This window comes from Cebus imitator, unplaced genomic scaffold, assembly GCF_001604975.1.
Source record: "Cebus imitator isolate Cc_AM_T3 unplaced genomic scaffold, Cebus_imitator-1.0 Scaffold73, whole genome shotgun sequence".
Lineage (NCBI taxonomy): Eukaryota > Metazoa > Chordata > Mammalia > Primates > Cebidae > Cebus > Cebus imitator.
The window spans coordinates 2790898-2802962 of NW_016107388.1; the positions used below are offsets into that span (position 1 = coordinate 2790898).

A 12065-nucleotide genomic window follows, 5' to 3' on the forward strand; every position below is an offset into this window, starting at 1 on the left:
CTCAGCCTCCTGAGTAGCTGGGATTACAGGCATGCGCCACCATGCCCAGCTGATTTTTTGTATTTTTAGTAGAGACGGGGTTTCACCATGTTGACCAGGACGGTCTTGATCTCTTGACCTCATGATATTTCTTAACAGTTCTTATAATGTCTTCTTTGACACATTGATTACTTAGTAGGTCTAAATATTTGAGGATTTTTATGAGGTCTGTTATTGTGTTCTAGTTCAATCCTGTTTTGATTGAAAAATATATCTTCTTTGAGTTTAATCCTTTAAAATTTATGTAATCCAGAATATAATCTATCTTGGGGAATGGTACTTATGTCGTTGAAAAAGTTGTGTATTCTCTGGCTTTGGGTGACTTGCTATATTAATATCAGTTAAGTCAGGTTGGTTGATTTTCTTTTTCAGGTCTTTGATATACTTACTGACTTTCTGTCTACTTGTTCCATCAGTTACTGAAAGAGAGGTGTGGGATTTGCTTCTTTCTCCTTTCATTTGTGTCATGTTTTGGCGCCTTGTATTTTCTAACTCTTATATGACGCGTTTGCCTGTTAATTTTAAATTGGGTGATGGAAACTGTGAATTTTAGTTTCTTGGGTGCAGATTTTGTTTGTTTGTTTTTTTTCAAGAATATTGGACTTTCTTCTGTCACACAGTTACATCTCTTGGGATCGGTTTGATCTTTTGGGTTTACTTTTGTGCTTCATAGAGCAAGCCCAGAATGTTCTTCACAATAGGGCTCATTTAGCCTTTCTACTAAGGTGACACCTTTCTAAGGGCTCCGTCCAGTGCTATGTAGCAAGGTCTTTCCACACTAGTTGGTAGTAACACAAAGTATTCCTCACCCTGGGTGATTTCCGGGTTGGCCCAGGGATTTTTACTGGTTCTTTTCTAACCACAAGTAGTTTCCTCTGACACGTGCAGATCAGCGTCTGGCCAAAGATTTTAGGGGAAGCCTCTGCAGCTCTCTAGAGCTCTCTGTGAAGCTCCCTACTCACTGGTCCCCTACACCACCAGTTTTCACACTAGGCTTCCTGAGCCCCAGTCTCTGTCTCCTCAACTTAACAAGCCTGCTGGTCTCTGGTTGGGAACCCTTCTCCGTACTTCGGCATGGAAACCACCTCTGGGAAGCACCAAAGGTAATTCTCAGAGATCACGCCGGGTGTCTCTTCCCTCATGGACCAGCCTGCTCTCCAGTTCTCCAACACCGCCGTTTCATATGCTTTCTGGTTTTCTAGGGTTTTTTTATTATTATTTTAAGCAGAATATTAATCTGGTCTCTCCTATTCCATCACAGTCAAAAGCAGAAACTTGTTTCTGTTTTATAATTCAATGAAAACCCTCCCAGATACTATATATCAAAGGTGCTTTTTGTACTCATAAGTTGCTAGTCACCATGATGAAAAAAAATTACATTAAAGGAAGTATTTTGCAAAGGACATTTACCACCACAATAATTTATGTTTTATTCTGAATTTCAGGCTTTAATTTCTTTTAAGAAAGGGGAAAATAGAGTATCCTCAACATCTAAAAACTGGTTTGGCACTGACGGGCAATCCACGGCATTCTCCTATTAAATATTATCTAACAGAACATAACCTCAGACAAGATTACCCTGAGACCATCTTAAAATGAGACAAAGCAAGCCTACTTTATAATTTTTGTCTCAGCATAGACAAAAGCAAGTTCATTGTATGTTATGAACTGAATGTATATATTCCATAAAATTCATATGTTGAAATCTTAACCCCCAATATAATAGTATTTGGAGACAGGGCCTTTTTGAGGTAATAGAATTAGATTAGATCCTGAGGGTAGGGCCCTTGTGATGGGATTAATGCCTTTATTTAAAAAAGGAGAAGTCAGCGGGGCTCTGTGACTCATTCCTGTAATCCCAGCACTTTGAGAGGCAGAGACAGATGAATCACCTGAGGTCAGCAGTTGGAGGCCAGCCTGGACAACATGGTGAAACCCCGTCTCTACTAAAAAATGCAAAAATTAGCCAAGCATGGTGGCAGGCACCTGTAATTTCAGCTGTTCAGGAGGCTGATGCAGGAGAATCGCTTGAACCCAGGAGGTAGAGGTTGCAGTGAGCTGAGATAGTGCCTTTGTACTCTAGCCTGAGCAACAGAGCAAGACTCTGTCTCTAAATAAATAAATAAATAAATGAAATTAGAAGCTCCTTTAAAATAAACTAGACAGATCAAGAAAGGTCAAAAGAATTAAGTTATCAATGCTTTGTATCACTGGATAAATTTAATTACTTATTTAAAAAGGCACCATTTAAAATCAGCTCAGTCAGAAAGTAATTGTTGAAATGATAATAAAATAATAAATATGGAAACAAAGAAAATAGGTATTGTTATTTCAGATTCTGCTCTTACCAAGTGTTTCATACATTACCTCTAGATTTCAGAGCCAACTGTCAAAGCAGTGTTATTACTCTCATTTTATAAACAATACCAGGAAACTCTAAGATTTAGAATTTTAAAGCAAAATTCTCAAGATCAAATAGCTAAGTGCCAAACTTTCATTCAGTTCAAACTCAGGTCTATTTGATTTCTAAATCTTTTAGGCTCTCTGATCCTGCTCGGCCTCGTTCCATAAATTTAGTAGATGATAAAATTAAAAATTTATATTTACTACATGATGTTATATGTAGCAGTTTCATAGAAGTGTGGAAGCCTGCTGTTATTTAAAAAAGTTACTCTAGTAAAATATCCCACTTAGAAATAAGTAAACAGATAAGAGAAGAGGTAATAAATATACGGCTATACAACGAAGAGGAAACTGAACTTAAAAAATGATTACGAGGCCCGGCGCGGTGGCTCACGCCTGTAATCCCAGCACTTTGGGAGGCCGAGGCGGGTGGATCACGAGGTCAAGAGATCGAGACTATCCTGGTCAACATGGCGAAACCCCGTATCTACTAAAAATACAAAAAAAATGAGCTGGGCATGGTGGCGCGTGCCTGTAATCCCAGCTACTCAGGAGGCTGAGGCAGGAGAATTGCCTGAACCCAGGAGGCGGAGGTTGCGGTGAGCCGAGACTGCGCCATTGCACTCCAGCCTGGGTAACAAGAGTGAAACTCCGTCTCAAAAAAAAAAAAAAAAATTATGGCGAGTCGGCCCGGCGCGCCTCCCTCGGGCGGTGGGGGGCACCGAGTCACCGCGGCGAGCTTGGCTGCGGGAAGGATCGTGCTCCCCGCGTCAGGAAGGTGGAGCAGGAGGCCGACCCCTCCGACCCCCTCGACCCACGTTCTGCGGCTTCAGCGCCAGGAGCCCCTCCCTTTTAGGACTAGTGCGTTGGAGCGCCCGGTGCCCGGCCCGGAGAGGGAATGGTCCCAGAGGCCCAGGGCCTGAAGGAAACTGGGGACGCTCCAGGGACCCCCGACGGTAACCGCGAAAACGCCGGATGGTGTGGAGCAGGCAAACGTGCCATACCAACATGTCTGTACCTGCTGATGGTGCTGTGACCACCTCCCAGATTCCAGCTCCTGAAAGAGACCCTGGTTAGACCGAAGCCATTGCTTTTGAAGTTACTAAAGTCTGTTGATGCACGAAAAGACACTTCGACTATGAAAGAGGTTCTGTTTTATCTTGGCCATTATATGATGAATAAACGATTATATGGTGAGAAGCAACAACATATTATATATTGTTCAAATGATCTTCTAGGAGATTTGTTTGGCGTACCAAGCTTCTCTGTGAAAGGGCACAGAATCATCAGACTCAGGGACACCTGTGAGTGAGAGCAGGTGCCACTTTGAAGGTGGGAGTGCTCAAAAGGACCCCGTGCAAGCGCTGCAGGAAGAAAGACCTTCATCTTCACCTTTGGTTTCTAGGCCATCTACCTCATCTAGAAGGACAGCAATTAGTGAGACAGAAAATTCAGATGAATTATCTGGTGAATGACAAAACACCACCAATCTGATAGTATTTCCCTTTCCTTGGATGAAAGCCTGGCTGTGTGTGTAATAAGGGAGATACGCTGTGAAAGAAGCAGTAGCCGTGAATCCACAGGGATGCCATCCAATCCAGATCCCGATGCGGTGTAACTGAACATTCAAGTGATCGGTTGGATCAGCATTCACTTTCAGATCAGTTTAGTGTAGAATTTGGAGTTGAACCTCTCCACTCAGAAGATTATAGCGTTAGTGAAGAAGGACAAGAACTCTCAGATGGAGATGATGAGGTATATCGAGTTACTGTGTATCAGGCAGGGGAGAGTGATACAGATTCATCTGAAGAAGACCCTGAAATTTCCTTAGCTGACTATTAGAAATGCATTTCATGCAATGAAATAAATCCTCCGCTTCCGTCACGTTGTGACAGATGTCGGGCCCGTCGTGAGAACTGGCTTCCTGAAGATAAAGGGAAAGACCAAGGGGAAATCTCTGAGAAAGCCAAACTGGAAAATTCAACACAAGCTGAAGAGGGCTTTGATGTTCCTTGTTGTAACTGAGCAAGTGTGAAATTATTACTGAGACAAAGACTAGGCTAAATTACAGGGTTTTTATTGCTGGGGGCCTCGGAGGATTTGTGTTTTTTTAACCCGTGGCCCTGAAAGGAGGGTGTTAAGACATTTGATGTCTGTAAACTACCTTTCGGGCGGGGGTGAGGGCAAGGGGCTTTGGATATTTTGAGGGTTAGTGGACTTTGGACATTTTGTACCTGACTGTAAAAAAACTACAGTGAATGAGTCTAAAGAGTCATGTGTTGAGGAAATTGATGATAAAATTACACAAGCCTCACAATCACAAGAAAGTGAGGATTATTCTCAGCTGTCAATTTCTAGTAGCATTATTTATAGCAGCCAAGAAGATGTGAAAGGGTTTGAAAGGGAAGAAACACTAGACAAAGAAGAAAGTATGGAATCTAGTTTGCCCCTTAATGCCATTGAACCTTGTGTGATTCATCAAGGTGGACCTAAAATTGGCTGCATTGTCCATGGCAAACAGGACATCTTATGGCCTGCTTTACATGTGAGAAGAAGCTAAAAAAAGGAATAAACCTGGCCCAGCATGTAGACAACCAACTCAAATGATTGTGCTAACTTATTTCTCTTATAGACAGTTGATCTGTCTGCAAAAGAATTATATTTCTAACTATATAACCCTAAGAATTCAGACAACATGAAATTTATTTACATGTATCAACGTGAGAATATGCCTCAATCCATTTGGATTTCTTCTCTTTAGTTTAATTTACCTACTTTGATAGTGGAATAATATTATAGTGAAATATTATAGTGAAAAACTATAGTGAAGAAAATTTCACTTCTGTGTCTATTTAATATTTGGGTTTTAATATAATTTGAATTGAACAGGTCATCCTTTACCCCAACCCCGAATGTTAAATAATTTCTACTCTGTCTTAAATGAGAATTATCTGGTTTTTAAAATATGTATATATGACATTTAAATGTAACTTATTTAGTAGCTTTCATGTAAAGGGAAATTGGTGGAAAGATTTAATTTTTTGTTTTTTCTTTTTTTTTTTTTTGTGATGGAGTCTCGCTCTTACCTAGGCTGGAGTCTGGTAGCACAGTCTTGCAGCCTCCACCTTCTGGGTTCAAGCAATCTCCTGCCTCAGCCTCCAGAGCAGCAGCTAGGATTATAGGCATGAGCCCCAACACCATCTGATTTTTTTTGTATTTTTAGAAACAAGGTTTCACCACGTGGGCAGGGTGATCTTGAACTCCTAAACTTAAGTGATCCACCCACCTCAGTCTCCCAAAGTGCTGGGATTATAGGTGTAAGGCACCGCACCTGGCCCCAAATTTTAGGTATTCTTAAACCTTCTGATCTTTAGTTTCTCCCTCCAAAATAACTCTTTCTAGGTTAAAAAAAAAAATGGCTCTTATATTTGGTGCTACGTAAATAAAAATACTACTTTTCTTCTTTCTTTCTTTAAGAGTTCTTGATTTTGCAATAGAGACAGGGTCTCCCTATGTTGCACAGGCTGGAATCAAACTCCTGGACTCGAGGGATCCTCCTGCCTTGGCCTCCTGAAGTGCTAGTTAGGATTATAGGCATAAGCCACCACGCCCAGCTATAAAAATGTACTTCTTATTCTCCAGCCTCTTTTGTATAAACTGTGATAAGGGATGTGGGTAATTATGTTATAAGTGAAAACATCATTACCCATAAGGCAAAACTTTTTAAAGCCTCCTGAGTGAAATGTGGAATTGTCTTGGGAGTCTAACCTAGTATATCAAGCCCTTTTTCACACAAAAATATCTTTTCGGGATTTAGTGGAACCTGTTGTTTCCCGAGTTGAAAAACAACTGTAGGACACTTCAGGTCCCTTCCTGGGCTGGGTTACTTGGTGCCCAGCCTAGGTTGCAGAGTTTTGCTTAATGCCAGTTTTAGAAACTCATGAATTCAGAAAGGTTAATTCAGAAATTTGATGAACAGAATTGTTTATTTAACAACTAACTGGAAAGATTGCAAGTTTTTTCTGAATTATCCAGAAATTATGGGTCCTTTTCCTTCAAGAATGACGAGGTCAGAATGTGGAATTCCAAGATACCTCTTGACTTCCTCTCCAGCTCCGTGTTGGGTCAGTGGAGACCCATGCGAGCTCAGCAGCTGTACTGAGAAGTATTAGTTTCTTTTGGGGCCAGTCTACACCCTCTGGACATGTCATGATGTTCATCTGCAGCTATTGCAAGGTGTTCACATTGTGTGAATCCAAACGTCATAAAAACTTTAAAAAGCAGTGCAATTCTTGAAAGGTTAGGTGGACTAAAGCATTCTGTAAAGCAACTGGTAATAATGAGCGTACAGCAGATAATCCATTTGAATGTGAAAAATATAGAAACGAATCTGTCAAATACCAGGAAGAACTAAGGAATAAAATTACTGATGCAGCGAAGACAGATGCAAAGATCAAACAATTGCAGACTAAATTTATAATGAACAAATCGAAGAAAAACAAAGGACTACAGAAAGTTCAGGACATCAAAGAGGTCAGGCAAAACTCATCTTATCTTGAGCCCTCTTGCAGGCAAAGGAAAGCAGCTAGAGGAAAAGATGATACAACAGTTACAGCAGGGTGCAGCCACAGAAGAGGATTCCTAAAAATCTCGTCTGTAACCACTAATATATTTACATTTGAAAAAATCTCTTTTGGAGACTTAAAACCTCTAAATTATTGAATTTTTTTTTTCTTTTTTTGAGACAGAGTCTCGCTCTATCACCAGCCGCCAGGTTGGAATGCCATGTTGTGATCTCAGCTCACTGCAACCTCCACTTCCTGAGTTCAAGCAATTCTCCTGCCTCAGCCTCCCGAGTGGCTGGGACTACAGGCGTGCGCCACCATGCCCAGCTAATTATTTTTGTATTTTAGTAGAGATGGGGTTTGACCATGTTGGCTAGGATGGTCTCAATCTCTTGACCTCGTGATCTGCCCACCTCCACCTCCCAAAGTGCTGGGATTACAGGCGTGAGCCACCTCGCCTGATCTGATTTATTTTTTATATAAGGTCACTCAAATGAAAGGTGATTTAAAAGTCACCTATGTTGCTGTCTGCAAAACATCAGTTAATAAGGATATTAGATTGTATCTCATTGTTAACTCTTCACTGATAGATATATTTATGTAAATCATGAAAATTCTGTTTGTTAAATGCAGAAGTGAAATGTGGACATAAAATGGTTATGCCATTGGTTAGTGATACTAGGCAATGTTTATGTAATAACTAATGACAAAATTCAAAAATTTATGGCTAGTGATAGACATAAAATTTTCTTTGCAGTAAAAATGCCCTTTATTGTTATAGAAGGGAGGATATAAGGAACCAATGGTTTGTATGAAAATAGTTCAAATAACATATTTTGAATTTAATATTTCTTGTTTTGGTTTATTAGCATCTTAGAACATAACAGCCTTATATAATGAAGTCTAGTTTGCTGGACTGTTTTGACCTGGTTTAACTGTTCTGACAAATTGTTGTGAAGGAAAGCTGAATAACCTTTGCCTGAAATGACACTATATAATTTCTGCTTTGGCAAATACTCAGTTCTAACTTGTGATTCTTGGTAGAACAAGGTTTATATTTTAAGCCTAGCAATGATCTAGAAGGAGATGTATCTCAGTGCCTTTTAAAATTTGTTGTGTGGTTTTCTTTTTAAAAGCCACACAATACTTTTGTAAAACAATGTATAGGTAGAACATCTGTCCAGTATTTTTACACAAAACCACTTTTCTTTAATTTTTTATTTTTTATTTTTTTTAGACAGAGTCTCGCTCTGTGCCAGGTGCCAGGCTGGAGTGCAGTGGTGCGATCTCAGCTCACTGCAACCTCCGCCTCCCAGGTTCAAGCAGTTCTTCTGCCTCAGCCCCCAGAGTAGCTGGGACTACAGACGTGTGCCACCACGCCCAGCTAATTTTTATATTTTAGTAGAGACAAGGTTTCACTATGTTGGCCAGGATGGTCTCGATCCCTTGACCTCATAATCCACCTGCCTCGGCCTCCCAAAGTTCTGGGATTACAGGCATAAGCCACCACGCCGAGCCTACAAAACTTTTAATGGGTACAAAGGTAAATTAGGAAGAATAAGTTCCGATGTCCTATTGCACAGTAGGGTGACTACAGTTAATTATTGAATGTTCTTGCTACAAATAAATGATAAATGTTTGAATTGATGGGTGTGCTAATTACACTGATTCGATCGATACACATTGTACGTGAAACAGTACATATGCCATAAATATTTACAATTATGTATCAGTTTAAACTTTTATAAAACATTTATAATGTAAAAAGTATCCAACTGTGTAGATTAGCTTCTTGATTTATATTTAAATATGAATCTTAAGCAAAATAGTGAAAATAACTATCTTGGTTTAGTGTTTTTCTCCCATATGTGATTTATATATCCTTACGATAAAATCAACTGAACTGTAAAAAAATTAATAATAATGAGGACCAGTTAAAGTGGATTATAACACTTCTACTTCAATGGTAATATGAGGAACATGGCTAGAAGATACAATTTTCACAAAAGAGATATTTGGTGCCTACTAAGGAGGCAAGACAAAAGAAATTTTATTGGCAACAATAATCAATAAAGATACGTCAGCTCAATCAGTGAAATAAAGGCAGAAATTGTAGATGAAGAATAACTGAAAGCAGGATGATTAATTGATGTAAGCATTATTAAAATGTGCTTTCTAAGAAAATATCACTCTTGTTATAAAAAGTAGAGTTATTAAAGAGTCCTCTGTGCCATCTACAGAGCAGAAACGTCCAGCTAGCAGGATATGGATGTAAAAGGAGAAAATAATACCTAACCAAAAGGTCTTCACCTTTGGTAAAAGTTCATTATATCCTCTCAAGTCTGTTCATTTTAACACACACTCTTCTAGTGTTATCATCTATTTTCTTTCATAAAAATTTGATGATTGTAATTCTTACAAAGATGATTACTCCTCCCTATAATTGGCACAACGTTGACACAATCAATATAACATCAGGTTATTCTTCAGAACTATGTGGCCCTTATTGATGCTTGTAGTAACATTTTTGTTTAGTCTATGACATTGTTGTGTTTACCAAATTTCTCCTGATGTAGCCCACACACAGAAAATAACCTAACGTAACATAAAGAGAACATTTATGCTTGAAGCAAATTTTCAATCAGCAAACAATCAAGAAAAGAATAAAGCTAACAAACCCTGCAATATACCTTCCTCACCTCCCAATCATCCTTTTCAGGGTCAAAGGCTATGTCATGAAGACAATAGGAAAATCAAAAATCGTATTTTTATACTAATTGTGAACATTCATGTCTGTAGCAGGATTAGCATTTCTTTTTTTTTTTTTAGATGATGGAGTTTTGCTCTTGTTACCCAGGCTGGGGTGCAGTGGCGTGATCTTGGCTCACTGCAACCTCTGCCTCCTGGGTTCAAACAATTCTCCTGCCTCAGCCTTCTGAGTAGCTGGGACTATAGGCACATGCCACCATGCCCAGCTAATTTTTATATTTTAGTAGAGACGGGGTTTCACCTTGTCGACCAGGATGGTCTCGATCTCTTGACCTCATGATCCACCTGCCTTGGCCTCCCAAAGTGTTGGGATTACAGGTGTGAGCCACTGTGCCCAGCCCAGGATTGACATTTCTATACTGTGCTACTGTCAAGGCCCCTGGAAAGATCTATTATTTATCTCTGCCTTCCTCAAAACTAAATTTAATTTAGAATGGATGATGTACAGTAAGAAACATTAAAATAAAGAAATATAAAAAACAAATATCTCAGGCACCTTAAAATCTATCATAGTTTTGCAGAGATATGCTGAAATTAAATTGAACTTTCAGAGTTATGACTAAAATTATGTTAAATTTTAAGGATTATGCATTACATGTTTGGAAACCAAAAATTCTCCTTGAATAGTGACTCACAGCAGCCTGGAATCACTATTTTTTTTTTTTTTTAATAGAGACGGGGTTTCACCATGTTGGCCAGGCTGGTCTCGAACTCCTGACCTCAAGCAATTCACCTGCCTCGGCTTCCCAAAGTGCTGGGATTACAGGCGTGAGCCACCGCGCCCGGACTGGAATCACTTTTAAAATAGGAAGCAAAAATGTCTGTTTTCTTGGCTAAAAATACTAGGATTACTCAATATTAGTAAGACCAGTAATTATTATCAGAATATAAAGCATTTACTGCTGAGAATCATGTGCATTTTAAATGGGATTAGAACATTTCCTATGCTAATTTTTATAAACCATCTGTAAATATATTGTATGAAAAACATCAACGTGATAAGCGCTTTCCATTTTGTCTTTATTAAAAACTGTATACTTGATTGGTTAACTTGATGATTTGGCAATATAGTAAAAATTACCTAAAGCATTACACAATCTAAAATTATTTTTTAAAAAGACAAAGACACACATTTTATCACAGTGATAGTTTATTAGTCATTGTCTTAGTCTATTTTGTGGTGCTATTAAAAATATACCACGGGCTGAGTAATTTATAATAAATAGAAATGTGGCCGGGTGCCGTGGCTCATGCTTGTAATCCCAGCATTTTGGGAGGCTGAGGCAGGTGGATCACCAGGTCAAGAGATCCATCCTGGCAACATAGTGAAACTTCATCTCTACTAAAACTATAAAAATTAGGTGGGCATGGTGGCATGGGCCTGTAGTCCCAGCTACTCGGAAGGCTGAGGCAGGAGAATTGCCTGAACCTGGAAGGCAGAGGTTGCAGACAGCAGAGATCGTGCCACTGCACTGAGGCCTGGCAATAAAGCAAGTCTCCGTCAAAAAGAAAAGAAAAGAAATGTATCTGCTCATGGCTCTGAAGGCTGGAAAGTCCAAGATTGAGGGGCCAGGATCTGGGAAGTTCTGCCTCTTGTGGTCATCCCATGGTAGAAGGTCAAAGAGAGGGTGAGAGAGAGCCAAAAGGGGGAAAAAAAGAGAAGGGATTGGGGTCCTGTCTTTAGCTTCCTTAAACAAAGTAATTGTCAGTGAAGAATTTTGCATTCAGCAAAACTAAGCTTCATACTGACCGAATTAGCCTCTATCAACCCAGCATTACAAAAAAAAAAAAAAAAAAAAAAAAAGCTAATCTTGAAACACCTCAAAATACACCAAAATAGAACCTCTATAAAGTACAAATCTAACAGGACCTATGAAACAATAACACAGTGAAAAAACACAACGAAGTATTCAGACAACAACTAGCACAATAGGACAGTGCATCACATCTCAATACTAGCATTGAATGCAAATGGACTAATAGCTCCACCTAAAAGTTATAGAATGGGCTGGGCGTGGTGGCTCACACCTGTAATCCCCGCACTTTGGGAGGCCCAGGTGGGGGGATCACGAGGTCAGGCGATGGAGACCATCCTGGCTAACATGGTGAAACCCCACCTCTACAGAAAATACAAAATGTTAGCCAGGCATGGTGGCATGCGCCTGTAGTCCCAGCTACTTGGGAAGCTGAGGCAGGAGAATTGCTTGAACCTGGGAGGCAGAGGTTGCAGTGAGCCGAGATCCCGCCACTGCACTACAGCCTGGGTGACAAAGGGATACTCTGTCTGAA

At 39.7% G+C, this 12065-nt stretch overlaps 1 protein-coding gene and 1 pseudogene across 1 annotated transcript in view; one reads left to right on the top strand and one right to left on the bottom strand.

Annotated features, from left to right (window-relative positions):
• PXDNL (peroxidasin like) overlaps positions 1-12065 on the bottom strand; it is a 456288-nt gene that overhangs the window by 221958 nt on the left and 222265 nt on the right. The window lies entirely within an intron of this gene.
• On the top strand, positions 3370-5141 carry LOC108306653 (annotated as a pseudogene).